Source organism: Pangasianodon hypophthalmus, chromosome 19 (genome assembly GCF_027358585.1).
Source record: "Pangasianodon hypophthalmus isolate fPanHyp1 chromosome 19, fPanHyp1.pri, whole genome shotgun sequence".
NCBI lineage: Eukaryota > Metazoa > Chordata > Actinopteri > Siluriformes > Pangasiidae > Pangasianodon > Pangasianodon hypophthalmus.
The window spans coordinates 6,089,094-6,116,550 of NC_069728.1; the positions used below are offsets into that span (position 1 = coordinate 6,089,094).

The 27,457-nt window shown below is 39.2% G+C and overlaps 1 long non-coding RNA gene across 1 annotated transcript; it reads left to right on the forward strand.

Moving 5' to 3' along the window:
- Nucleotides 1-933: 933 nt before the first annotated feature.
- On the forward strand, nt 934-27,227 carry LOC128321720 (uncharacterized). Its single transcript, XR_008305269.1, has 3 exons — nt 934-2,342; nt 18,117-18,340; nt 24,252-27,227. It is a non-coding gene; the product is annotated as an uncharacterized LOC128321720 (long non-coding RNA).
- The last annotated feature ends 230 nt before the right edge of the window (nt 27,228-27,457 follow it).

Sequence of the window (27,457 nt, forward strand, 5' to 3'; positions counted from 1 at the left end):
TGAAAACAGCTGCAGGGATATGATACTTTTGTTTTTGTTTAAAATAGGTAAAATAGTTAACATTTCACACAAGTATTAATTGTAAGTACAGATCAGCCTTGTTGTTTTTGAGTGTGAAAAATGGCAGAATGTCATAAGTGTGAGGAACACGCTTTTATGTATATTCATTTTTCAAATATATGTCTGAGTCATTCCACGGCGCACGTGTGTGTCGTAATTGGGGTTTCAGTAAGTTGTCTGAGGTGTTTTCAGCACATGCTATGGTTTCTGTGTCCCCAAGTTCTTAAAACCAGGGAGGTGGTGAAATATTCCATGCTTGCCAAAGAGCATGAATAATAGCAACACTACATGGAGGGTCCGGCGTCTGAGGTGAGAATATGAAAGATGTCAGCTGTTGCAAAGAGAGGAGGGAGTAGCGATCAGGACCGACAGGCAGTTATATTGAATGGTGCTTTGATCAAGTGTAATTAATTTTCCTCTGGGTTTTTGGACATGATGCTAAGGTGAGCTATATTCAACTGGGAAATTTTATTTTATTGTGTTTTGTAAGGATAAACATATGACATTCTCCAAATGTTCCTCAGGGGCCCACATAGAGAGGCAAGGGTCATTACTGATATAAAGAAGAGACATCATCAGGGAGCATCATCAGGACGACCTGTTTTGAAGCAAGGCTGGTTAATAACACTATCAGTTATCATTGTGTTATCATGAACACAAGAATGGTGCATTGAAGTACACTATATGGCCAAAAGTATCCATATTACACCCTTCTGGGAAGGCTTTCCACTAGATTTTGGAGCGTGGCTGTGGGGATTTGTGATCATTCAGCCACAAGAGCATTAGTAAAGTCAGGCACTGATGTTGGATGAGGAGGTCTGGGGTGCAGCTGGTGTTCCAGTTCATCCCAAAGGTGTTCAGTGGGGTTGAGGTCAGGGCTCTGTGCAGGACACTCGAGTTCTTCCACACCAACCCTGGCAAAGTATGTCTTTATAGACCTTTGATTGTGCACAGGGGCATTGTCATGCTGGAACAGGTTTGGGCCTCTTAGTTCCAGTGAAAGGAAATCTTAATATTACAACATACACAGACATCCTATACAATTATGTGCTTCCAAATTTGTGGCAACAGTTTAAGGAAGACCCACACATGGGTGTGATGGTCAGGTGTCCACGTACTTTTGGCTACATATAGTGTAAACGAGTACTTACATTACACAATCTATCTATGCGTTCATCCCCTCTGTTTGGATCATGGTCTGTAGTTGACTAACCAAGACAGAATCCTTTGTAATGTTCAGAGCATCACAGTTTTTAGAGCTGTTTTATTATGTTCTAATGAACTCATTCACTGGGAGTTTTCTAGCCAACATTATTAGTCTAAGGCTAAAAATACATGGCTTTTAAAAATGTGTTGTTATTTACCAAAGAAAAACATATAATCATTGACATGAATGTTTCTGTAAAGATACTTTTTTTTAAAATTATTTTTACGTTTTTGGTCTCGGGTCCCTGGTGTCAATGCTTTGCAAGAGTCAGTAAGTTTTCCACTTAGGGAAAGTATTTAGGACAGAGGACTCATGCAACAGCCAGTTTAAACAGAATAACTGTATTATAAAGATAAACCCTAGTCCTTTGATTTTCCAACACATTTTTAAAAGTGAATTTATTGTTACCGTTTGTAGTTTCCTGACTCAGCACTTTATTTCTTATATTTCCATTTTTTTCTCTCGGCACTTGCTGGTCATCACGTCATCTGCTGGTCGTCTCTTACTGTTCTAACTTCTGTAAATGTAATATTAGCACTTGTTAATGGTATGGTTAAAAAAAAAAAAATGAAGCCCTGTTAGTGAAGTATCCAAACAGTTGCCACTTCCAGTTAAATCAAACTGCTTTCAATGCTTTGTGCAAGCCAAACTTCAGAGTAAATATGTGGAAACCATTGTTCACTGTTTTTGCAGTCTTGCACTGATCCTCTGTTGTCAATGATAATACACCACTGGGAACAAATAATATTTGTTTTTCTATGGTTTTCTTTGGCATTCTCTGTCATGTGGTGAAGCTATGCTTTAGAAAGAAAAGTCTTCTTGATGCTCCATCCACACACACTCTGGGACGTTTTATATACGCTGTAATGCCTAGAATCATTGCAGTCTCTTTAGACGTAGTGAGGCCTGGTGTGAAGACCAAAGAAATGCCACACTTCAAAGACTCTCTCCCATCGTGCTGGTGAAAACATCTTGCAGAAAACCACCATGCAACATCACCACATGCATCAGAGGAACCCACTGGTTAAGAAGGAAGATGGATGTTCTGAGCTGAGCGTACTGCTAATGAAAAAAGGTGAGAATTAGGTGTCAAACAATGATTAAGATATGTGTAAAATATGGCTTATGAGAAACGTAAGTCAGGTTCAGTGGAAATCTATAATTGTTTTAGACCAGTTTCAACACCATGTGGAATGCAATGGACATGCAAGCAGAACTGATTTGGCAGCAGACCTTACATTAAACTTACATCATCAAATTTTAGGTTTTTTTGGATAATAGAAGGGAAGAGAAGGAAACAATTCCTCCCACAGATGATCTGTTTAAGCTGCACTTTGTTTGAAATGTAGATATGTTGTACATATTATGTTATTTATTATAAACATATTATGGGCTTGAAATTGAATGAAACATAAGTTTTTATACTTTATTATTAATGATAGTTCTGCAAGGATTATGAATAATTTAATGAATATTCAGATTGCTAATACAATATAAAAATATAATTATTATAATATAATTATTAAAATAAAATCCTTACATTTGTAATCATACAAATACTGTAGTATCAGCATATAAAATATTTTCACTGAACAAATATGTTATACAATGTATTTTCAATGGCAAACAGAAGATCAATCAAGTCTGTTACCATTTGAGTTAATATCACGTGACTAAGTCACGTGATGAGGAGCTTTTCTGTGTTATTCTCTCATCCAGTGATGGTGGTCTGATGCAGTGGTTCTCAGTGTGTAGTCTGGGGACCCCAGGGGTCCGTGAAGCATAGCTGTAGTGTCCGTGATTTATTTATTTATGTATTTATTTATTTATTTATTTATTTATTTACAGTGGGGAAATCGCAACCCACCATTATCAAAGTTATTATATTTATTATTAAGTTCTCATATTTATTAGCTAGTTTGACTGGGCACTGGGTATAATCCTAACCTTAATAACGGAAAATAAATAAATAACTATAAATAATGCCAACGTTTATCTGTTTTGTAAGTGGAAAGTTCACAAATAAAAAGCTCCAGTAAGTATCCAGAATATTATTGTACTCATTAAATTAAAAGGCTTAATATTTGAATAGCTCATGAAATAAATCTGTACCAAGGGGGTCTGTGGTTCCTGGCAGCAAAAAGTTCGAGAATTCCTGGTCTGGTCAAATGTCCTCCAGTATTTAATCGCAGCTCTTTTCAATAATCTACTATTGAGTTTATTCATTTTTTAGGTTTTTCGGGTCATTTGATGTTAATTAGTTTTTATGCACCCAGTTGGTCAGGTTCAGCCAGGTGGAGGGATTTTGCCAATTTGTCCTAAATAGCTGTCAGAAACACAAAAAAAACAGAAATATACTTAAGTATAGACTTGAAGTGGGAAAGAACAGGGAAAAGACTATTTATTATTGCAGGTACTGATTTTGATCCAGCTCAAACCAGAGGTTGGTTATGCAGTATAAGGGCTTTGATAAGATCACTGTCGAGTGATCTCATGTCTTTATAGTTCTAAGTGCAAAAATGTAACTGAACTTGACAAGATTTTTGAAACATTAAGGTGGCAGTTTGTCAATGAGCAACAAACTAAAGCGCATATGGCTTCCTAGCAGATAATATTCTGAAATAGCATCCTGGACCGATGCACTTAACCTAACATTGTTACAGCTCTGCACTTTCTCAGCTGTACTGTTTGAAATTAAATAATAATACAATAGATTTGTACAATGAATTTGAGTTATTGTATATTTATATAAAATCCTCTATATGTAGGTGTGTATCTTAGCTTCTTTGCACTGATAAAAGCCTGACTGCTGAAATATCTGACTTCATCATGATACTCACCTTGGAGAATTTCAGGTTTCCTAGCCTTGCACAACAGATCCCTGTCCTCGCTGTGGCCTCCTATTTGGCTGCTTTCTACAAGTATATCTTCTCCATGATGGATTCTTGCTTCAAGCTGGTATTCACATTTTGTATTCAATGTGATATTTTTTTTACTGTAGTCTTTATAAAATTTGTCACCATTAACAGCTGTGGGAACTGGGCCATCATTGTCCTATATGCCCAGGGAGAGACATCTTTGTCCTGGAACCATAGATGGAGCCTGACTCCCCTGATCCCCAAAGACCTTGGCTCTTAGTCATAGTAATAAAATCAGTAACGCACATGAACAAGCCCAGCTCTCTTTGTCCCAGTGCCACGTTCTATTTTCACCAGTTCTTTCTTTCCCTCTTCTTTTCTCCACTTTTTAAGGAGCCAGTGTGGTTGTTCCTCTTTGGTCACAGTGGACAGTGTAATGTTTCAAAAGAATTTGTACAAATATGCACAGGGGACTGAGCACTGAACTATATATCTAATATTGGGCCAGGTACTTTTTCTCAGAGAGAGTTAAATTAATATTAGAAGGTCATATTTTATTCTGTCCTTATTTACCACTTATTCTAATACATTTTGTTTTGTTTTGTTTTGTTTTTCTTCAAAATATGAAACCTGAGTTGGGAAGAGTGCTGCTATATTAAGCCATAGTTTCTGAAAGCACACTATTGTTTTCTCTACAGCCTACTGAAACAGACTGAGTGGATTTTACATATAAATGACAGAAATCATATCATTGACATAAGTAACTGGACCAAAAACTTCTTGTAAAATATTATACACCCTTAAGAGATTCTTCATGCTGAGCTTTTCAAGCATTTGCAGCTATATATTCAGCTATACTGTATTTTCCAACTGTGCTGTACTACAAATATAAACACTAGACTTCTTGTCTTCTTGAGTTTCAAATCATACAGTATGTTGTGACAGTGTGAGCGCAAGTGGGTATTTAGACCAGTTTAAAAAACATTTAAATTAATATTAAATATTGCATATTGAAGATCTATAATTGCATGTGTACTATTAATTACCCAGGTGAGTACGAGTGGCATTTTAGGCCTGAGCAAAAATGACTATAAACAAAATCTATATAAAGAACGAGATATGTTTTGCAGTGAAATGTATTGAATTTTTTGCTGAAAGTTTGGCTCTGTCAGCACTGTGGTATGGCAATGTGCCTTTGAGTTGGCTATGCAGTAGAGACATGATTGATGACAGTAAAAATCATTAAATTCAGCCTGCCTGGGTAAAATCTCTCATGTTGCAAGACCTCCAGTGGTTTCCAAAAACATTGTTTTGTTTTCTTTTTTCTTTTTTCTATGAACACCATATGCTTTGGACAATTAAATGAACAATGGCATGTTTGTGCATTATAACTACTGGCACGTTCACATTGTTTGGAAACACCTATCAATTGCACTGAAAATTTAGCTGACCTTAATTAAGTCTCAGAGGCCTGAGCTAGGTAGTGTGCTGTGATTGCATAACCTGTGTGGTATTGTGTAATGCTTATACAACATGCCATTGTGTTGAGATGCTGTTTTATTTCACTCTCTCTGGAGTACTGGTTGTACTACATTGTCTCAGTGGAGGAAGCTGGTGGATGAGAACAAGTCCAGCTGCATCTGAGGAACTTTTAGACTGGTCCTATAATACATTACAGTCAGGGCTGTCAACAACCTCATCCTCTATCTACACTCTTCTATCTCAGTCCATCTCCTCACACTTTAATCAATCACTTTTTTACTCATCCCTGGTTATTTTTCACTCATCTCTCACTCCATCCCATATCTACTGCTGTCCACTGTGACCTCCATCTCCCTGTTCCTCCTTAAAACCCTTGGATGCACGCCTACTCTTCTGTCCTCATCTGTAGTTCTGTTTAACCCTATCCCTTGCCATCTTCTTTTGGTTGTTCTGATCTTTAATCTCTGACGTCAAAGCACCAAAGAATTAGACAAAGATGCACTTTTTTCGATTATTTAATTTTGCTTTGCACTCCCCCGTTAGTGAAGTCCAGTGCCCGAGGATATTAAACAAAGAGAAGCAAATGAAAATCAGACCTGCAGTGTGCTCAGACACCAACACAAACACAGCATGTATCTAGGACAGCCTGTTCTGTTTTCTCAGAGTTTCTGCCCTTGAATACACTAGCTTTTCCATCCGGTTTGATCTGTCAGTAAAATCATATTGTTTTAATCCCATAGATATTAATAAGCTTGTTCAGAAGTGCAAAGCAAAAGCTCAGCAGATAAATTTCTCTGCTTATAGATGCTTTGTACTTTATAGGTAATATAATTGTAACATCATCCCAGTACATTACCCCTCCCTCGCAGCAGCAGCCAAATCACCCGAGTTCGAGAGCAACCTGTGACACACATTTTTAGTTCATGTCCTCATTATATAATATGTAAGCTCAACAGGTTTTACTTATGTTTGTAACATTTTGCCAAATTCTGTATGTAATTTCTGAGCTTTGGCACATTTGTCCCTCCACATCTGCTGCAGTGGCAGTTTTCTTTTTTGTGGAGTAGAAGGACAGATATCCATTACCCTTCTTGCCATTCAGTAACTGAATAGGTATGAGGTGCACAAATTATCATTAAGACTTTTGCAGTGCTCATTACCATCACATTCTCATTACAATCAGAGAGGGAGACAAGTGGAGGACATGCATCACTGCTTAAGGCCACTCCAAATAGCATGTGTTCTAAGCCTTTGTGAATGAGGTACAATCACTTTGTGATTGTCTATCTTGATTAGCCACAGAACAAGAGCAATAAAAACACCTAGTCCTCTGCAGTGACCCAATGACCTCTTTGACAATATTCTCTATATACAGGGGTAGAGATGGACTAAATCAAAGTGGAGACAGTAACATCCTGGTCCCAGTTGCAATTATTCCTGTGTATCACAAACTTATATCAGTGATACTCATTCACTGCTGAACAATAAGCCAAAAAGTGGAATGAATCTGTTGCCTTTCAAACATTAAAGTATTGTTTGACTAGTGCCTGCATCGGTGGGTTAGTGGTTAGCACCTCACATCTTCAGGGTCGAATCCCGCCTCTACCCTGTGTGAGTGGAGTTTGCATGTTCTCCCCGTGCTTCTTGGGTTTCTCCGGGTATTCCCGTTTCCTCCCCCAGTCCAAAGATATACATGCATTGTAGGCTGATTGGCATTGCCAAATCGTCCATAGAGTGTGAATGGGTGTGTGCAGTTGTGCCCTGGAATGGGTTGGCAATTTATCCTGGGTGTCCCCTGCCTAGTGCTCCGAGTACCCTGGGATAGGCTCCAGGCTACCCCACGTCCCTGTGTAGGATAAGCGGTACAGAAAATAGATGGATGGATTTATAATGCCTGCACTCTTTTTCATACTTTTTGTCAATATTAATGTCAGACTTTCATCCATATACCATCCACTAACTAATGGCCAGACTAAACCAAGAAATAAGAAGATTCCTTAGATTATACTGTGCATACAGCCAAGATTACTGTAGCTGTTAACTTCCTTACATAAAACACACTCACTCCTCCTCGAGTCTTACCTCATTTCAGTACTTTATGGGATAACAATTCTGACTCTTTCCATGGTCCAGAGAGCCATCTGAGGTCCCTGATGGCAACAAATAGACGTCTTGCAGGTTCCCATATTGCGTAAGTTATGAGCCTTGTTAATCACTACCTGCCTTTGCTGTGTTGTGACCCTTTGTCTTGTTTACTGAACTACTCCTTGGATTATGCCTTGGTTTTGTTATTTCATGCCTGATCATGTTTTGACCTTTGCCTGCCTCTCCACTCTGATTATTTGATTTTGGTTAAACGTTGTTAGCTTGGATTTTATATAAAAAGTCACATGGACTCTAACTCTCCACTTGGTTATGTTATGACTCTATGGCCCTGTGCTGTGTATAAAGAAGACTATCTGTTGCATGACTCCCGTTCTGAGGTCTATTCTATTTTACTGTCTCCAGTGCAGGCTAGCCCCACATCCCTCCTGACTGGCCTTTGCTATTCTGTGTGGAAGTATGTGTACATGCAAGATAGAGAAGTATTGTTGGATGACATCTGTAACATATCATAGGGAACAACTGTAGGTGGAAGAGAGACTTATTTGGCTTAGAGAACATCCACCCTACATTTATCCTACTGATAAACAAATATCTTGGAACCTGCTGGACCAATAACCTTTGCAAATATAGAATTTGTGCAGAGACCTGGGTTAAAAGATCAGTTACTGGAATAAATAAATGAGCTGCAGCTCACACGGTAACTTGGCTGTAAAGGTAATGTTTGTTGTAAAGCTTAGTAGAATTACTGCTTAGTAAAATAAGGCAAGACTCTTTAGGAGACCTCCATACAAAGAAAAGAGAAAGAGGTCATTGTTGAAGATAGTATCACTCACATTATTCTGGTCAGGCTCACAGTGGATCCAGAGCCTATCCCAGGAACTCTGGGTGTGAGGTGGGAATACACCCTGGATAGGAAACCAGTCCATTGCAGCACGCCATGCACACACCCATTCATGATTAGGGGAAATGTATCTTAGCCAAGCCACCTACTGGCATTGTTATGGAAGCTGGAAAGATACTGGAGAATGCAGAGAAAACCCACATGGACATGCACAGAAACTGGAGCTGTGAGGTGGCAATGCGACCCGTCATGCCACCATGCCACCCTCAAGATGAAACTATGATGGCAAAGGACTATGGTCAGGCTTATTTTTATGAGTTAATTTGTATAAATTTGTACAGTTTTTACGTGTGATCAGGTAGGTATGTACAAAGGTATTCATACCCTTTGAACATTTGCATATTTTGTAGTGTACCGTTTGTTAACACAAAGGTTAAAGAATGCAGAAATTTATAAGTTGCATAAGTATTCATTTCCATGGGTCACTGTTTGATAGAACAAGGTTTGGCTGCAAATATAGCTGTTTTCTGGGAATCTTCTCTATCAGTTTGCTTAAGCCCTTTGAGATTAAATGGATGAACAATAATTTTTAAGTCTTCCCAGAGATTTTCAAATGTATTAAGGTCTGGGCTTCGGCTGAGCTGTTAATCAAATTCAGTTTTGAGGTTTTGGAACATTCCAAAGCTACACTGCACAAGTCTCGAGTTTCTTGCAGACTGGAACAGGCTTTCTTCTAGGACTGCCGTGTATGTGGGTGCATCCATCCTGGCCTCAACCGTGAGCAGTTTTGCATTTCCTGCTGATGAAGAGCATCCCCACAGCATGATACTACCATCACCATTTGAGTTGTGGGTCTCTCCAACTCCTTCAGAGGTACCTTGGCCTCTTGGTTGTTTCTTTGATTAATGCCTTCCTTACATGGTCACTGACTTTTTATGCACAGTGCCTCTCTAGACGGAGTTGTGGTTGTGCAAAATTATTGCCATTTATAAGAAATTAATGATGCTAAAGTTTGGGAATTGATACTTTTCAAGAACTTTGTCTCAGACTTTGTCTTCATGTTTGTTTATATATATATATATATATATATATATATATATATATATATATATATATCTTCCTTTACCCTACATGACTAACTGCATGGCTGACAAGGTTAAGAGAAATACAAAACCATGAAAAAGAGCATGGCCAATAGTTCACTGGTAATAAGAACCATCTGGATGAAATTTTGATTTAAGTGGTAATATGTGATAACAGTGATGCTTCCCCGTCCCCCAGGCTCTCTGTAACTTGACCTCAGTACAGCTCCATGTTGGACTGAAATCAATAGCCAGAAAGGGAAGAAAACTCAAGGCCAAGGTCAAGCCCCTTGTGTTGTCACCAGAAAACTTATGAAGAGAAAGCAGACAGACTTCAGGTGGAACTGTCAGAACTTTTTATGACACTGGGTGTGATTCATCCAGAGGGCTTCAAGGTTATAAGTCATAGTTTAAAAAAAGGTTTGTGTCCATAATGTAGATATTATAAAAAAAATTATTTATATATATATATATATATATATATATATACATATATATATATACTCTCAGTTTATGTTCTGTTTTTAATAGTTTTGGTTTTAGGTTAAAGGTAAATTAGGGATGTAACTGAATACAAATATATTATTCTGGATGAACAGATAATATGTTCTAAACTCATACAAATACAGATATGAATAGGAGGTGCACTATTCCTTTTTTACTTTTGGTTTGTGTTTGTGGGCAAGTGGTCAAATTTGACTCTTTCTTGACAAAGAAAGACCATGTTCATTAACATGAATATGAATGGTGCATTTATAGTGATGCATTACAGCATTCATTCATTCATGCAGTTACTGCACATCAGGGTCACTATGGTTTAAATTAGGCTACTAGTTTACTGATATTTTGCGAAACTAGTTAAATTCATTAGAAAATGTCGCAGGCAGGTACTAACAAAAATAATTGCATGAGTAGGATTAAAAACAATCCCAAGCATATCTCTATTTAAAAAAAAAAAAGAAAAAGGATAAAAAGAAAAAACACTTCTAGTTTAGGCCCATTTTGGGTTTAAATCCAAATATAGATGCAGACACAGTGGTGGAAACAGTACTGATAAATTATACTTAAAATGAAAATAAAGATAATGTGTCAAAATCTTACTCAACTCAAAATTGGAAGTATCCAGGCAAAAATAAAAAGTAAATCTTCTTAACTAATAAAATTAAGTAAGTCAACGCAGATGATGAATTGCCTCAATTCTTCATAATTGTCTGTATGTTGATGAATTTGATTGGATGCTTTAAAGTGAATGGAAATAAAAATGCAAATAAAATGTACAAGCACCCATTCTACATTCTTTTAAAGGTTGATTGTTATACAGAGTGTCAAAAAAATCCCAAAAGTCTCCATACACAGGGGACTATGTTTTCCAGCACCATGTCAGTTGTGTCTTCGTCAGTGGATATTCATGGACGTCCACTTCTCAGTTGGACCCCAACACTTCTAGTCTTTTTGAATTTGTTAATAAGTTTGACAACAGTGAGACTTTCAATATTTATAAGTATTTTGAGGATCTATATAAGTTTGTTATGTTATAATGTAAGAGTACAATTGTTCAATTCAGTAACACTCGGTAAATACAGTAGTACAAAAAAAACATTCAAATAATACTTAAGTATAGTAATGAAATACAATTATAATGAATTGTAAATAAATTTTTATACAATTATAAAAGCATTTTCCATGCTTGTACAGAAAGGAATATTTGGAGAACTAACTAAACATAGTGTGGACTTTTATAGCTATAGAGTATAGAGTAGGCTATTAGGCTAAGAGTAGGCTTTTAGTAACTAATTCGTAGGCTAATTAGTTGGCTTTAGGCTAAGATGTGTAGTAGCCTAGAGTTTAATGGCATGCTATTGCTGCAGGTTTCTATATAAAGTAAAGGAATATATAATCCTTATACAATGCCAGTTTGATTAGTTTTGTTGATTAGTCAACCGATACTGCTCTCCACTAGAGTATTGCATTACAGTATATTTTATTCATTAATGTGCGGTCTTTGGCTTTGGCAGCAAAAAGCTGTGGCCATTGTGCAACTCTATGCACCTTGGCCCAAACTAGACAACTAATCCAAATGCACTACAGGAATTCTCCCCTCTGGACTACAGTGACTGAGTGTGCATTTCAGCAAGGACCAATGCAATGAAGCCCCATGGTATTACACAAGTGAAATATAATATTAGTATTATAATCCTATGAATAACTCCCCACCTTGTGCTCTTGCTCCAGGCTTCAATGGACAGCAAGAGGGAGAAACATTCTGATCTGCGTGAGGCTGAAACATGCTGCTCCTCTCTGCCAGGACTCTATCAGACCTGTGACAGGATGAGAGACAGCTGTGTGTGTGTGTGTGTGTGTGTGTGTAAGTTTACTTGTTGGTGGGTTTTACAATGAGTGAGATGGAGTAAAAGGGAACGAATGATTCTGAGTTAGTAGAGAAATGCACTTAGTGACGGCTGTTATGCTTTTGGCCTTGATGGAAACTCAGTAATCTTTGAAAGAAAAAATCCTCAAACCCAAGATGAATCTATTTACATGTATTTTGATTTTGTATATTGCTTCCAGAATGTCTCTGAGTACTTTTCAGCTCACATCAAGGGGCTCAGTTCCAGTATTGTGGTAAAGCTTGGGTACAATTCCCATTCCCACCCTCTCCAAAACACACACAAACACACACACACATACACAGATAAAACACAACCTGGAAGGTCTAAGCATTAAACCGCAGCCTGTCAAAACAAACCCGCTAGTAAGGGCCTGTTACAATCTGAGCCACCTCCAAAATGTGTTTACTGGCTATGCTTTGCTCCCTCTATTTCCAACAACAACACAGCTACGTATGTCATAAACCCAGCTGTCATCATTGCGAAACACTATGTCCAGAATTCCCTACATTCACATACACTATATTACCAAAAGTATTCGGTCACCTGCCTTGACTCACATATGAACTTAAGTGCCATCCCATTCCTAACCCATAGGGTTCAATATGATGTCGGTCCACCTTTTGCAGCTATTACAGCTTCAACTCTTCTGGGAAGGCTGTCCACAAGGTTGAGGAGTGTGTTTATAGGAATTTTTGACCATTCTTCCAAAAGCGCATTGGTGAGGTCACACACTGATGTTGGTCGAGAAGGCCTGGCTCTCAGTCTCCGCTCTAATTCATCCCAAAGGTGTTCTATCGGGTTCAGGTCAGGACTCTGTGCAGGCCAGTCAAGTTCATCCACACCAGACTCTGTCATCCATGTCTTTATGGACCTTGCTTTGTGCACTGGTGCACAGTCATGTTGGAAGAGGAAGGGGCCCGCTTCAAACTGTTCCCACAAGGTTGGGAGCATGCAATTGTCCAAAATGTTTTGGTATCCTGAAGCATTCAAAGTTCCTTTCACGGGACAAGCCCAACCCCTGAAAAACAACCCCACACCATAATTCCTCCTCCACCAAATTTCACACTCGGCACAATGCAGTCCGAAATGTACCGTTCTCCTGGCAACCTCCAAACCCAGACTCGTCCATCAGATTGCCAGATGGAAAAGCGTGATTCATCACTCCAGAGAACGCGTCTCCACTGCTCTAGAGTCCAGTGGCGGCGTGCTTTACACCACTGCATCCGACGCTTTGCATTGCACTTGGTGATGTGTGGCTTGGATGCAGCTGCTCGGCCATGGAAACTCATTCCATGAAGCTCTCTGCGTACTGTACTTGGGCTAATCTGAAGGTCACATGAAGTTTGGAGCTCTGTAGCAATTGACTGTGAAGAAAGTCGACGACCTCTTTGCACTATGCGCTTCAGCATCCGCTGACCCCTCTCCGTCAGTTTACGTGGCCTACCACGTCGTGGCTGAGCTGCTGTTGTTCCCAAACTCTTCCATTTTGTTATGATAAAGCTGACAGTTGACTGTGGAATATTTAGGAGCGAGGAAATTTCACGACTGGATTTGTTGCACAGGTGGCATCCTATGACAGTTCCACGCTGGAATTCACTGAGCTCCTGAGAGCGGCCCATTCTTTCACAAATGTTTGTAAAAACAGTCTGCATGCCTAAGTGCTTGATTTTATACACCTGTGGCCAGGCCAAGTGATTAGGACACCTGATTCTGATCATTTGGATGGGTGACCGAATACTTATAGTGCAAAGAGGTCGTCGACTTTCTTCACAGTCAATTGCTACAGAGCTCCAAACTTCATGTGACCTTCAGATTAGCCCAAGTACAGTACGCAGAGAGCTTCATGGAATGGGTTTCCATGGCCGAGCAGCTGCATCCAAGCCACACATCACCAAGTGCAATGCAAAGCGTCGGATGCAGTGGTGTAAAGCACGCCGCCACTGGACTCTAGAGCAGTGGAGACGCGTTCTCTGGAGTGATGAATCACGCTTTTCCATCTGGCAATCTGATGGACGAGTCTGGGTTTGGAGGTTGCCAGGAGAACGGTACATTTCGGACTGCATTGTGCCGAGTGTGAAATTTGGTGGAGGAGGAATTATGGTGTGGGGTTGTTTTTCAGGGGTTGGGCTTGTCCCGTGAAAGGAACTTTGAATGCTTCAGGATACCAAAACATTTTGGACAATTCCATGCTCCCAACCTTGTGGGAACAGTTTGGAGCGGGCCCCTTCCTCTTCCAACATGACTGTGCACCAGTGCACAAAGCAAGGTCCATAAAGACATGGATGACAGAGTCTGGTGTGGATGAACTTGACTGGCCTGCACAGAGTCCTGACCTGAACCCGATAGAACACCTTTGGGATGAATTAGAGCGGAGACTGAGAGCCAGGCCTTCTCGACCAACATCAGTGTGTGACCTCACCAATGCGCTTTTGGAAGAATGGTCAAAAATTCCTATAAACACACTCCTCAACCTTGTGGACAGCCTTCCCAGAAGAGTTGAAGCTGTAATAGCTGCAAAAGGTGGACCGACATCATATTGAACCCTATGGGTTAGGAATGGGATGGCACTTAAGTTCATATGTGAGTCAAGGCAGGTGACCGAATACTTTTGGTAATATAGTGTATCAACACAACAACAACCCGAAGCATACAGGCAAGACAATGTTAGAGTGGCTTTGGAACAATTCTTTGAATGTCCTTCAGTCCTTTACAATTGTGTGCTTCTAACTTTGTGGCAATAGTTTGGGGAAGAACCACATATGGGTGTGATGGTCAGGTGTCCACATACTTTTGGCCACATATAGAGTAACTATAATGCACTGCATATACATCAGTTTAACACTGAGGAATCATTGTAACCAAAGTGAGCTAGTTTATAAATGTAAGATTGAATTGCCTGTTTAACAAAATAATGAAATGTTAATGTGTAATGTTAGCTACATTTAGCATCTTTGTGGTATCTGTCAGGCTTAGGAGAATGTCATTTATATGAATCGTTATCATGTGCTTGTCATTAGTTAACAATCTTTTAGCTACTACGTATGCTAAGACAGCACAAATTTATGTTTTTTTATGAAGCAAATGTGGCCCAAAATAGTCAATCTGTTTGTCATTCTCAATGAGTATTACTTTTTTATTGAAAACAAATGGGAACTCCTCAGTTCAAAAAAAAAAAAAAAAAAAAAAAAAAAGATCCTGGGTTACACCCATAGTAATGTAATGTTTGGGTGTCCATAGAGATTCGATGACATTTGGCTTATTCTACACAATTGGTTTAATGACTGCTATCTTCCATTTCTTACTGGTATGAGTCAAAGGATTGGTTCTCATGAAATCCAGACTGATATGGAACAAATTATAATTCCATTTTAAGGTATGGAAGTAATATACATTTTTGTACTTCCACTATGTAGAATGAAGATGGCAAACTTTACTGTATGTTGTTGGTGCAGAGGATATAAACAGACTCAGAACTCCAAACTGTAAAGGCGTCATGTGTTTTTATTGCTTGGGTCAGAGATCAGAGCTCCAAAATGCCAACTTTTTGGCTGGCAGGATGCAAAAGTGTGGACTAGGAGCACGGTCCTGGGAATAAAGCCTCATCCTGGGACTTCTCTCAAGAATTAGGATAAAATTCCCAAAACAGGGACAGAAGATATTATCAAGAATCTTGCTGTGGTTTTCTCATGCAAACAGACTTGGAAAATGACCCCAGAAAAGTATTTTTTCTCTAGAACTCTAGCTGTGTCCCACATTTCCCTCACTGACATACTTCCTGTTCACTGTACAACAGATTGTGCCGCAGTTTACTGGCACTTGTGTAACTGTCTGTTTGTGATGAATCTTTGTTGACCACAGAATTATTCTGTTTACAAGTCAGTGGGATAGAATGTAGTGAATTTATTCCTTTGAGATTATTGTTTTGTTCATAGGGGTTGTTATGACACCATTTACATTTTTAGTGGTTTTTGTGTTTTGATAGCAAATAACTGATTTGTACAAAAAAAAGATTTTGAATGAATTTTAACCTATTCATACTCAACATAATATGAGACTGCTGTTATATGAGATATATTATTCAACATGTTTATTTTGTGTAATATTATATGCTAAAAAATATAATACTCTTCATACATTGATATATTCAAACCCATTAGCTGCTATGGGAGTTATGATTGTATGAAATCCTGTGATTTGAAAACAAAATACCAGAAAATTCACATAACATCATACTGAAGCCCATTGGCCTATTCTAAAAAAATAACTTTTTGCATTTTCCTCCTAGATAAAATGCATGCAGGGCATGCATGTAACCGAAATATTTTAGTCTTAGATAGTTGCTTGATTCCACATAATAATTTTAATTATTAATCTAATGATAGATAATGTATGGATAATGCTTAACGTATACATTAAATGTAGAGGTAGGTACAATTTAGAGTAATGCTGCCACATGTGCTCTGGTTTGGTTTGGTTGGGTTGAACTGTTTGCTGTATGCGTGTGAGTGTGTTTGTGTGTCTGTGTGAGTCAGAGCGAAACATGCTTTGCTTATCCAGAAACTCCCTAGCCCATCTTTCACCCATATGCCTCTTCTTTATCCATCCGTAAGGCACTGTGCACTATCACTACCGAGATACACATGTTCCTCCAAACTCGCAGGCACAGTACAATCTTTAATGCAATTATGTTCATTTATTCCTGAACTTGAAAGTCTAACAAAGCCTTTGAAACCTCTAAATTACATCCATTTGTTGTGCATTGCCTAAGCTCACATGCTACAAATGTAGCATCCAGCAGGAACACTTTTCACGCCATAAACACATGCAGGATTTGACTTGGCGCACCGCAACCTCATTGTATTTCAGACTTTGATCTCAGCCTCTCTCATCACTACACGATGCATGCGTTTATAGATAACTCTTCTAATTATTAAAATTACTTATAAATTACTGATTACCAGCTACGTATCAGATTAGCTCACCCTCATTAATAGTCCTTACCGTGCTGAACATAAGGAAGCCACTTATTTAAACAGTGCTGGGTGTATTTTGTTGTGGAAGCTGGTTGTTGTGGAAGCTGGTTGTGGAAATGTGGAGTCAGGGTCCACTGGAAGTCAATGAGCTACAGGTTACTGGCATGTAGAATGGGTTTAAAGAGTGTCTGGTAAACAGTGTGCTAATGATGTGTTGCTTTGGTGATCAGTAGACAATTAAACATGAAAAGAATTTGAATGTAAACCTTTTTTACATTCACTGAATTACATTGTATTGTGTTTTTCAAGTCATCAGTGGAATCTGAAAAAGCTTTACCGTTGCTGTAAAAACCACATGGAAACTATATGTGTTTGTACAGTGTGTGTGTGTGTGTGTGTGTGTGTGTGTGTGTGTGTGGATCTGGCATCTGGGAGGACTGGTCAGTGCTAGTGGGTCTATTTTTTACATTTCTGAATGATTCCACGATTTTGGTGCCATTTATACTTTTTTAATTGTTTGTCAACAGTGAAAACATGCATTTAACCTTTCAGAAAATGTGTTAACCAATCTCTAGGAACAATATCTCATTTTTATTCAAGGTTCCTTTCCTGAAAATGGCTGCAGTTGTCTGTCAACAAGGTTGAAATTATCAGGGTTGAGGTTTTTTCAAAGCATAGAATTAGCAAATCCACAAAATGTGGTTAACTAGCATCCATGCTAATTGTATGAGGATATTAAGGACATTCTAATGGTTTACATAAATTATTATTTTTTTTATTAATAATTACTTTCACTCTATAGTTTGGGTATCAGGGTTATACTTTTAAAATGTTCTCATGAATTAATATCATTGAAAATAAAGAAAAATGAATGAGAGAACTTATTTTTCTTCTTACCATGATCTTCAGGAAATTCAGTTGGGCATCATGGAGCATCAGATATGGGTTTGAATGTGTTCAGGTAACAGGCTTGAGTGAATGTGTGGGACACAACAAACAGAAATGTACATTTTTCACAACCTATAATGCATGACTCATGGAAAAGGATGTTACAAGCATGTTATGCTAAATGGATTAAGTAATAAGATTTATTTACCATACCACTTATCCTACACAGGGTCATGGGGAGCCTGGTCATGGGCACAAGACAGGTGACACCCCATCACAGGGCATGATCACACACACACACAGGAGGCAGAAATCAAACCCCCAACCTTGGAGGTGTGAGGCAACAGTGCTAACCACTAAGCCACCATGTCATGGATGGATGGATGTGAGGCAACAGTGCTAACCACTAAGCCACCATGTCATGGATGGATGGATGGATGGATGGATGTTAAGGTATGCTGTTTACTAAGTGCTGTAGGTTTTATTAATGTTTTGCATTATTTACCTGAAAAATGCACATAGGTTGTTGTCAAGTTGTTGCCACTTATGTTTAAAATGTTTTATCTCTACTTTACATACATTTTTTAAATTGTTGAACACAAATGGCACCACAATCATAGAATCACCGTTCTGATCACTTTCTTGCAACTGAGTGTAGAAAAATGGAACATTTGCTAGAATACACGCTAGTCTAGATAATTAAGCTAGTTAATTAAACTGATAATTCTATAGCACACAGCTTTTAACCCACATCACTCCTCACTTTTCTTTTCTGAAAATAAAGAAACATCAAAAAACTAATTCAAATAAACAAAAATAGAACATAAAAAGTGTGTGCGTGTGTGGGAATAATAATAGATTCCTATGCACATGTGCGTATCCTTCCAAGATAACCTACTCCCATGATAACGACATGCTCCCTTGTCCCTGCTGCTGGTGGGAACCTACATCACTGGCTGAACTTTAAATCAACAATAAAATAATACAATCATGAGAAGTGAATATTTCATGGATAATATTTTTTAGAAGGCCACAGTGGAGCTGAAGCATGTAATAGCAATGAGACTGAAAGCAGGAACTCCTTGAAACTCTCAAGCACCTCCTGCCTGCATTCTGGTCTTTGCTTTGTTTTAGTGTTATGCCTGGCTGACCAATCACTCCATCATGTCTATTACTCCCATGACAGTTGTTTAATTGCATGGTTAACAAAAGATGGTGCTTTGATGACATCATGACCCTTGGACAAACTTGGTATGTACGAGGCCCGTACCATGTGCGAATGATTTGCTGCTTTTTTCCTTCTCCTTTTTTTCCCTCTTCTTTTCCCTCTTCTTTTTTATATGATGTTGTGCACCTTGGGCAAAGCAACTAAAATGGGAACGTTTGGACAGAGACATCAGGGTTGTATAATATGAAAATGATCCCACATTAAAGTGTAGTTTAATGTGATAGACTGTGTCAATGTGCAAATACCTTGTACATGATAGTCTTACAAAAGAAGATGCGATCCAATCCAATCATCTCAGCTGCTCAAGTCCGCCCTCCCACCCCCTCTCTCTCTTTCTCTTTCTCTTTCTCTTTCTCTTTCTCTTTCTCTTTCTCTCTAGGCAGATGCTCAGGGCACTGCCCATCATTATCACTGCACTAACCTCATCGACATAAACAAAGTCAGGGATGCAAAAGATGACACAGTGGGAACAGCGGTGCCGTCTCAATGGCTTGATCAGACGCCTGTCTCAGCCTCTCTCTGAAGCCCTGATTTATAGCCATCGTAAAAGAAGCTTAGGCCGGAGGTGAAGAAAGGGAGAGAGAAACAGAGAGGGTTTCGGTTTACTGGGAGTTACTGGCCTTTCTCTCTCTCAGACACCTCTGTCAGGCCAGCCATTGTTTGAAGAGATTTACAGGCAGAGCGTACGCCTGTTCAGCACCACACACTCCCCTCATGTCACACAGTGAGCTTTGGAGTTCCACAGTTGGAGTGGAAAACTGTGAATAGCAGGGAAGCCAGCTGTTCCTCAGCACCAAAGGCTTTTATATACGTCACTGATTTGTCCTGATTATATCATCCATATGCCCAAGGCTTTCATTAGTTTCAAGGATGCAAGACATACACACACACACACACACACACACACACACACACACACAGCTTGGTTCTAATTTTGGGATTTATTCAATGCCTTTTTCTTCTGATCTCACAATACTATTAAATATTACCATTAAATAATATTGTGGTAGTCCAAATGGGCGGATAACTTTAAGATTTCCATGTGTACTTATTGCCTTAATACAGGCTTGTATGGTGGGTTGCATGGATACTGTTGCCATCTTCGGAGTCCTGGTTTGATCTGTGCTCAGATTACTGTCTGTGTGTTGTTTCTGTGCATGTTCTCCCATGGATGGCTTCCTCCCAGTTGTCCATTTACCTCCCACCTCCCAAAAACATCCTGGTGGGTGGATTGGGTACACTAAATTGCCCCCCTGGGTGTGAATGAATGTGTGAATGTGTGTGCATGGTGCCCTGTGATAGACTAGCATCTCATCCAGGGTGTATTCCTGCCTCGCACAGACTGTTCCTAGGATAGGCTCCAGATCCATCATGACCCTGAAAAGGATAAAGTAGTTATTAAAGATAAATGAATTAATTTATTATGGGCAATAATATCTAGCAAATTCCAAAATCAAGATCAACATTAGATATTGTCCTTGAAGGTCTTCCAGTATGTGCAAAATTACTTGGAACTGTTTGGACTTGACTGAAGAACTCTGGTATTTCTCTGGTATTTTTTGATCATGCTAAATGGCCCCACCTCAAATAGACTAACACTGAGAAAATACAATTAGATGTAGAAAACTCAACTATTTAAGACAAAATGAACTACTTATGTTTTGTATAGTTCATACAGTACTTATCATGTTCTAAACATAATGTGGTTTCCAGATTTCCTCTCAGTAGCAGTTTGGAAAAGGCAGCACGGTATCGCAGCAGCATTGCTGCCTCACAGCCCCAGACTCCCTGATTCCATCGTGAGCTTGGGTTTCTGTGTGTGTGGAGTGTGTGAGTAAAAAGAAATGTTTAGGGCCCTGTTTCTGAAAAAAAAAAATCTGTATCTAGTTTTTTGGAGGCCTTAGTAAAGCACTGGATCCTGGAGGAACCAAAGAAAGTGAACAAAAAAGAAAGGGGGATTTAAAAAAGTCGAGCAAAGTAACAGTAACAGTTGAGTAATTATCTTGCTTTGTGAATCACTCTCAGCTAATCGCTACACTGCAAGATTATGGTAGCTGAGTAGATTATGGTAAAGGCCATTTTTGTAGCCCCATCGTTCACTCAGGAAATCTACAGAAACAGGCCAGTGTCCAAAAGCCCCAGCATCTAATTAGATGGCTACAGTAGTGCCTCACTGCCTCAGCATTTATCTATGTGTGGGGGGCAAAGCACGGCTCCAATCACCAGTCCCAGGCATAAGCTCTCAGAAGTTCCTGGAGGTGCTTTAAAGCGCAGGTCAGCTGCTTTTGGTTAGAGTGAAAAGCACTGAAAGTCCTCAACATCCGATCATCTTCTCTGATAATCCAGCCTTCAGGGTTCAGGTCTGAGGGAGAGCTGTCCTCCTGCCCAGGAAACTCATCTGTTTGTTGTATGTTATCCAATAGTCAGTTCAACATGGATACAACAGAGGTTCCCGACCTCTGTCATACCTGGCCTCGGGCTAGCAGTCACGGCTACTGTAGCTAATTATAGCTAACGTGGCTAAATGTAACTAACCAAATAATAATCAATTACTATCTCAACCAAAACATCTTTCATAAATACATGCTCATATCTTGATATACTGGCTTTATTACTGTTAAGCTGTTTCTTAGTAATGTTATGCTGACTTAGTATCTTAGCTGTAACCTACACTCACTGGGCACTTTAATAGGAATACCTGTACCCCTGCTCATTTATTTATCCAGTTATCCAGTCAGCCAATCATGTGGCAGCAGTGCAATGCCTAGAATTATGCAAATGCAGGTTAAGAGCTTCAGTTAATATTCACATCAAACATCAGAATGGGGAAAAAAGTGATCTCAGAGACTTTGACTCTGGTATGGTTGTTGATGCACTGGTTTGAGTGTTTCTGAAACTACTGGGATTTTCGCACACAACAGTCTCTAGAGTCTACACAGAATGGTGTAAAAAACAAAAAAACAAAAAATGGGCACAGCCTCACTGAAACAGTTGAAGACAAAACTCTCTAAACCAAATTTGACAAATAAAAACACTTCCTAATACAAGTCATACTGCATGTGGGCCATGATTGTTGAAGATGCCACCTCCAAGAAAAATAAAAATGCCTTGCGTGATTTTTGAAACAGCAATATTTTTGTATAAAGCATCTAGTCAAGAACAACACAGGAAGTTATACAAGCAAATTATTGCCTCTGATAAACACATGCCTCATGTTTATAAGCATGGCCACAATAAGTATCCTGTTCAGCCATGCAGATTCACCTTGCTCATGTATCATATGCTTACATTTATTTTCTGCTTTTATTACTCATACTATTCGTAAGTGTACATCAGTTGCTATCTTCAGTACATACCTTTAGTATGTTCAGTACACACACACACACACAGCCAGTGGCTCCCCAGAGGGCGTCAAATTTATGTATGTTTATTTATCCCAACACTGCTGGTCTCTAGGGGTCCACCAGGGTCAAGCGCTCCCAGAAGAAACCAAGGAATTCTCCTGTAATTCCTCTCACCACAGACGTAAACACTCGTTTCAGAGCTATGCTCTTCCGTCCCCTGGGTGGAGAACACATGGGTTCATTACTGCCTCTCATGTGTATGCAACCTACAACAGTGCACATGTAGCCTAATTGCTATTGCTGTTCTTATAGATGTTGGACTGACTTTGCTGATGACATGTGGGTGTGGCTTAGCTTAGTTTGTGTTTATGTTATTAGGCACTTTCAGAAGCACAAGAGAGGAACTGTGCCTTGGGTCAAAGACAAAACTTAAGAGAAGGCCATGGCTGGAGAAATCATTGGAGGAGAGAAGAGGAGGACACAAATGGGACCACACTGCATGTCTTTTCCAACACGCACTCACACGCATAATGTTAATTCAACCACACGTACACAGTAGCCGTTTTTCTCATCAGGTTCTCATTCCGGTTTTGATCAATTTGAAGAGAATTTGAGGCGGGTGTGTGGGCTGGGTTTGGAAATACCTATAGGCCTATGTGTGGGCTGAACAATGCCTGGTGTTTCTATGAGACTCCATGAGTCTAGTGCGGTTACAAAGTTCATTCTCTTCACTACATAAACTCCACAATTGTGGTCAATTTCTTGCACAATTCAAGAGAACTTTATTGTAATGGCCCTTCTTACCAAATGCGGCAAATCCGCTGTGGATTTAGTACTGGGAAAACTTTCTCAAGAGACAGAGAGAGAGAAAGAGAGAGAGCAAGTGGTATGATATTAAATTGGGACCGCTAAGCAGTTACTGTGTGCGAAGCAGATGGCTGCTTGCCCAACACCAAGTTTCATAGCCTCTCAGTGGCTCTCACAACAGTATTTCAGAGTAAGTGCTGCATGTGACATCTCGAGCATTCAGTGCTTATTGGTGTGTTGGTGTAGGGAGAGCTCATGCCTGTCACATGATTCTGATCTTCGCACGTAAATGCAAGAATGGCCCAAACACACAGTCATACAGTGTCAGCCCTAATAGTGTCATGTAAAATCAATGAACTCGCTACCTTTCTCCTTGGTTGAAGGAAATAATTGATGCAGAAGGAGCCCAAATTCAAATAAGGTGCTCTGACTGGTCAAGAGAAACACATTGTAGACTCTTACCAGTCCCATCACTAGGTGTGAGGCAGAGGGCCTGTTTCCCTCCACTGAATTTTTACCCCCTTTCATTGCGCAAGTGAAATGTTATATACATACAGATACATATGACATCTTGAGGATTTGCTCCCTACTAACTACAAGAAGACATGTGATGAGCTATGAGGAATTCATGCGTGCTGCATTTGTGGTGTTGTGATAAGTTTCTCTGGCAGGAGGTAACTGCAGTGTACTTCAGGAATAAAAGTGGATGTAGTAAAATTAAGTGTAGTAGACAAAGTTTCCAGAGAAACAGACAAAAGTCCTTCATCAACTGTGCAAGCAAAGTGCTTCTGAGGCTGTAGGGGATGAAACCAAATTTCACCTACATGTAAAACCATGCGCAGCACATTGAGGATACCTATGACAAAATGCAACATGGGTTTCATATGTAGAATTTTTGGGCTTCCATTCGATTCTGAGCTCGGGTCTGTCCGTGTTGGATGCTACTCCTGAGATATCAGTGATTCTGACCCCTTCTGCTCTCCAGACCTGCCTGATCCATCCTGATGCCCTGCTTCTGGTTGGAGTTCTCATCACTTGGAAACCACTCGCTGCTGCTGAGGATGGTCCCACATGGACAGTCTTACATGAGATTACTGTGGATGGTACCACTTAGAAACCATCAAGATGGCTTTGGACTTTGGACTTTCTTTTGATATAAACAGTTTTGCTATGATGGCTTAGGACTACAATTGCTATGATAGCTTTAGGACTGTAATTACTACAAACAGGTTTGCACTTAAGTCTCCATCAGTGAACAGTTATATAACAAAATAGACTTCATGTGAAAACTATAATGAATTTTCTGGTTACACAATTGCACTTGTTGACCATGTAGTACACAGTTATAGAAGGGATTTATTTGTAATTGCACTATCCGGTGTCACCCAGATGAGGATGGGTTCCCTTTGGAGTCTGGTTCCTCTCAAGGTTTCTTCCTCATATCGTCTCAGGGAGTTTTTCCCCGCACTGTCACCTCTGGCTTGCTTATTAGGAAAAAATGTATAAATTGAAAATTTCTATCCTGAATTTATATATTTCTGTAACTCTGCTTTGTGACAACGTCCATTGTTAAAGGCGCTATACAAATAAAATTGAATTGAATTCAATGTATGAGTGTGTGTGTGTGTGTATGGTGCTATCCAGGGTGTATTCCTGCCTCATGCCTAGTGTTCTGGCTCTGGATCCACTGACCATTTTTCTTTAGAAACTATGTCTCACGGAGTTCCTAACACTCGTGTGCAATTATGGTGCTTACCACTGAATTCTACCAAGCATTTCACCACATGTCTCTGTACCAAGTAAAGAACAGAAAGATATTGAGGCAGATATTATGAAGTGAGTTGAGTAAACTGTTTTCTGTTCTTTTTTAAAATACAGGGAAACAAAATTCTTGCCTGTTTTAATCAGCCATGTGCTACAGATGAGGTAGATTAGGTGTTTTTTTTTTTAATGCTAGAATGTTCTTTTAAGTGTTCATAGATGTACTGGCAGCAATGGTCAGCAATGAAAATGCAAGTTTCATTTTGTGTGTGTGTGTTGAATGGAATGCATCACTTTTCAGTTTTCATCACTGTTAATGCAACGTCACTGAAATATGCAGGGAAACTGAATTAAGTTTTGTCTGGATGGAACACAGGTACCAAAAGGTTGAGCGTCACTAAAAATGACTTACTGCTGCTCAGATGTGTGTGAGTTTATGAAGTCTGAGTGATGCCAGAGATCTTATCCTGCATGTAATGCAGAGGAAAGTGTGCTTCATTAGTAGTTAACTGGCTTTAATAAATGCCATGAGGGCAGTAGGAGCGTTCAGAACCAGTTGCACGTAATTACCTGTTTTCACTGGGGACCAGCCATGATTAGCCATGTCAAACAGTGATTAGCAGAGGTCTACACACACACACACACACACACACACACACACACCATTAGTGCCCTCAGCATATGCATTTATGAATTCATATAGGAAAATCTAATAAAGGCACTGCTGGACAAAATCATTCAACTCAAGACCACAAGCACAAATTGAACACTTGATCCACTGCAAAGAAAAAAGTTCCATCTGTCAATCTTACACTGTAGATATTTTACATTACAAGCTTTTAAGAGATGTTAAGTGCACAAGACTCACCTCTGTAAACACACACTGTAAGCGTGTAAGATAAACCTTATCCAAGTGGTCCATAACAATCTATTATCCTTGATCCTGTCACCACTTTCTAAACACTTCTTCCTGTATCGGACTGAAGGTTTCACATTGTGAGTGTTTAATAGTAGAACAATTGCAGAACTTTGATCCTCTCATCACTCCATCAGGCATTTGGGGTTGAGGTTATTTGTGTTTGACGTGATCAAGCGTGTGAGAAGGAAGTTGAAAGCATCAGTCATGGGAATGTTTGTGTGTGCAGTAATGCTATACCTTATTCAGTTATATTCTCTGCTTCAAAAAAACATACTTGTGGAAATAATTGTTCAGATACAATGGTGTGCTCACATATTTATGCACACATAAAGCATAGACATACAGTAGAGTTGTTGTGCAAATGTTTGTATCCCCTTACCTTGAAATGATGAAATCATTTAATGTGAAGTAGCTATGGTAGCTTCGTCATTATCACAAATAACACAAATGGTCAAAAGGTGTATGTTAAGATGCTGATTTTATATTTCTGAATGTGTTATAAATGTAGACTTCCATTTGCTTTGACATACTTCTTCTCGTACTGCTCTTCTTGTTCGCAAATCTCTCTGGTGGATTTTTTTCCTGTTATTTTTTTCTTCTATTCTTTGGTTGTTTGTATTTACATTTCTGCCATTTGAATTAGTAGCGGTTTTCTCTGTTCCTAATATACTCTGTGATGGTCTGGTATCCCATTCATGGCTCTGAATGAATGACTGGTGCTAATGTTATCTCTAAACACTATACTGTCCCTTTTATATCCTTCTCCAAGGTCAGTGTTTTCTGTTTTAGCTCTTGTGTTGGTCGTTTCCTGATTCCTAATGACCCTACTACTCACAGCAAACAGAGAGTTGGCACCTACTTGAAGTTTTATCGTTAAAGATAAGACTAAGTGTTAAAAGGTAATTAGACACCTTAATAAAGTAAAGCACATTCAAGTAAATTAACTACAGGATGTTAACAAGCAAGTAATTTTCACTGGACAAATTCGTTGTAATAGGCCATCTTGTAACAGATTTCCAATAAATAAACATGGAATTGTTTTGTGGATCAACTTCGAAGTGCAAGCTTTTACCCCTAACTGCATTTGGTAATAGAGCAAATGCTTCAATGGCATTCATTATAAAAACTTTAATATAAAATACACCAAGTTTCTTACAAATTATGAGCAGCCTCAAACCTGAGCAGCACAAGACCTTAATAAAACATTTATCATTGCAGTGTTTAGCAACAGCTAGAGTTAGAGCCGTCTCAACAGGCCTCAGGGGCTATGAGCTGGTTTTACCTGAAGGTTTTGTGAAGCAAAAAAAGATCTTCAACATGCCATTCAGCAAACAATCTCAGTGGTAGATGAGCACCTCACCATACATGGCTGTGAAATGTAGAGAGCAGCTACCAGACAGAACAAGGTGAAAGGTTGAGATTGATAAAGAAAGCAGCGTGGTCTTGGTGTGCCCCCTGGTGGTGGGTATATTATTATATTATAGACATATTGTCTTTTTAATTTTTAGTAA